Here is a 3,092-nt window from a genome sequence, read left to right as displayed (position 1 = left end):
TGGGTCCTGGTGGGACTTATGGCAAACCACTAAGCCCAAAGCCAGCTGGTGCCCTGGTTTCCCAAAGCAGCATGAGCACCAAAGACTCATACAAATGAGTCACACCTGCTTAAAGCCATCGCAGCAGAGTGATGAAGGGCAACCTGGAAATGGAAAGCAGTCTGGAGCCCTCCATTGGGTGATAGATTTGTAATAACCTTTCCCCCAGCTTTAGTCAGAAGACTTTTTTCTAAAGGTTGAGCCTGACTAAGAAAACCTTGCAGCAATGTCAAATTTAGCAGTCTTCAAAGTTTTAATGGAAAACATTATCAAATTCTGTTGGGCAGAAAATGTGCATTCCATGAAGAAAACCACTTTGTTAAAAATTAACATACTGAAAGCATTAACATACTGTTTAAAAGACTAGGTTCATTTCAAACACCTTAAAACAAAAGTAACTACAACATTCCAGAAATAGGTTTACATTCATGCAGGAGTTTACCAGTTAAATATCTTTAATAGTCTGAAGTTTAATGATTCAGACCCTGGAATGACTTTTAAAACTGCCTAATTTTACTAAAGCATGTAATTTTTTATAGCAAATGGGCTTTTCTGAAATAAAGCTGCAGCTTCCATCTTTCTTACTATGATTTCATGGACTGCCCACAGAATGTAGTTCACTGTACACTTCAGTTCTGGGTGTATGTGAACACGGTACAAGGTGATGGAGCTCAGGACAGTCAAGTCCTACCTGTGCTCAGAGCTCACATGTGGAGCACAGGACAGCCCAGTGAAGTATTTAAGCATACACTCCATATTCTTAAGAGACAGTGAAACCAAAGTAAACAAGTCTGAATGCTTAAAACTGCTCACAACCTCAAGCATTTTGCTAGATGAGCCTAAAGTACTCCCTATCTTGCTGGATCAAACTCTGATGTAAGGACAAAGAGGTGCAAAATTGCAACACAGCCAAATCAAGCCAAAGGCAGCACTGAAGTAAAGTCAATGGACTTCCCAGTTCATGCTAAAGCTGCTCCATACAAAATATTTAAAATGTCAATGCTTAAATGATGTATTGTCTCTACTTGCAAAAAGCGAAATGATTCAATATAATTCAGAAAGGATCCTTCTATTTGTTAACACAGTTTAAATATTGCAAACTGAAGTTTTCAAAGTCTTGCTTTGTTTTCTGTTTATTTTCTGTAAACTGTCAAATAAACTATTGCTCTTCTTCTATCAGGCTGTACCTTTTCCTGAACAGATGCATCTTTTATAACTCTATATTGGCATTTTATCACTGAGATTTGAAACAATCTAGATATCTGGAATATAAATATTCTAAATGTCCCTAACAAATTGCAAGTATCTACATATACTAAAGAAGTGCGTTTAATATTGACAATCAGTGCAGAGCTAAAGTCTTCAGCCAAACATCACAAATTCGGTCACAGAGGCATTTATGGGTTTTTGTTTTATATAATCAGGTTCTCTTTCTAGCATTAAAATACAGCTTCAGAAATAATCTGATATGCACCCTGTATATAAAAAACTGCTCTTTCTTTTACCTATTGTCTTATTCCATGGAGGGACTTCCGCGTTCTTGTTTTGTTTAGTAAAATCCTGCAGAATGCTGAACATGCCTTACTGTCATTCAAGCCCATTTAAAAGCTAAGGGATGTTTCTCCTCTTCTTGGATCAAATAATTTCCTCTGTGTAAACATGTTTAAGATTTTAGAACTCCTTTTACACATGAAAAAGGAGTTTTACCCTGGCAATATTTTCCCCAGGATTTTCTGAGAAACACATGAATACTTCATACTCCTGTGCTGTAAAGGGGAAAATTCTTTCATCCTCTGATATCCATCCTCTGCAGCTACTGCAGAAGATAAGCTAATGACCCAAGATTTGCAAGGAGACTACCCCATGCTGCGACTTCCAGCTTTGTAAAGGCCACACGGAAAGTTTCTTTTGTCTCATTAACTTTCCCACTGTGCCAACCAAAAGTTTATTTATCATACGGTACTTTTCTCTTTCAACTTTTACAGTTCATATACCTCCGCAGGAGCCTGGACACAATGACCCAGGACACCCCTTCCAGTCCTAGGTTCCTATGAGATACATGAAAACACAAAGGTTCAAAGAAGTATTTTTAGAAACTTTAGATTACATGAAGCACAACAATGGAACATATAATGACAACAACCTTCAAGGTAATATGACAGACACAAGCCATATTGTGTTGTATATAAACTATACAAGTATTTACACTTGATTTCCTAAGGAAATGAGGCTTATGCAGTCATGCCATCTGTCTGTTCACATGTCCCTCTAATAACTTTCAAATCCACTGGCACATTAAAGTTGTCAGCGGAGAAGCAAAAGACTTGGAGATAATTATGTTCCTATAGGTTCTGTCATGGCACAGAGGAAAGAGACCTAAATTAGTGCCCTCAGATGAGGAAAATCTCCTTGCAGGTGTGGGATCAATAGTTATTTGTCCAGTCCATAGAAATCAGCTTATTTCTAGCCTTCGAATCTGCACATGCATGGTTCCACATAGGATGCAGCAGAAGCTGCCTTTTGCCCTTCTGGTTATGAGTGGTTCTGGGAAGGATCTGGGGGTCTCGTGAAAGTCCCTAAAAGGTGCATGGGAGACAGAGGATATGGTTCCATAGGGAACTGAGCTTCTGCTGCTCCTGGAACAGCTCCTTATATTTTTTTCACAAAAGGGACAGGATAGTTTCTGATTTTAATCCCTTGGCTGGACTATTTCTGCTCTGTCAGTTCTTCCTTTGGCCTCAAAGGGCTAGGAATCCAGTACACAGTCATTCAAGAATGCTTGGTCATACTACTATCTGCAGTTTTCATTTGAGATTGAGAAATTTATCACTGGGTTCAGGATTCCCTCAGACCTTTCAGAGACTCTTCTAGAGAGGGCATGTCCCATTCTCCTAACCTTCCAGTAATTTATTAAACCATATAAGTCCCTGCTGGCATGCAAGGTTTGCTCTTTCTCACACTAAAGTTAAATCTACATTTATCTTCCACATTTACCTTTCTTCCTGCCCCCTGCCCGCCCCCCCCCCCCCCGCCCCTTCTCTTTGTATTCCCAA

Source organism: Falco punctatus (genome assembly GCF_963210335.1).
Source record: "Falco punctatus genome assembly, chromosome: 12".
Classification (NCBI taxonomy): Eukaryota; Metazoa; Chordata; class Aves; order Falconiformes; family Falconidae; genus Falco; species Falco punctatus.
This window is presented reverse-complemented; position numbering follows the sequence as displayed.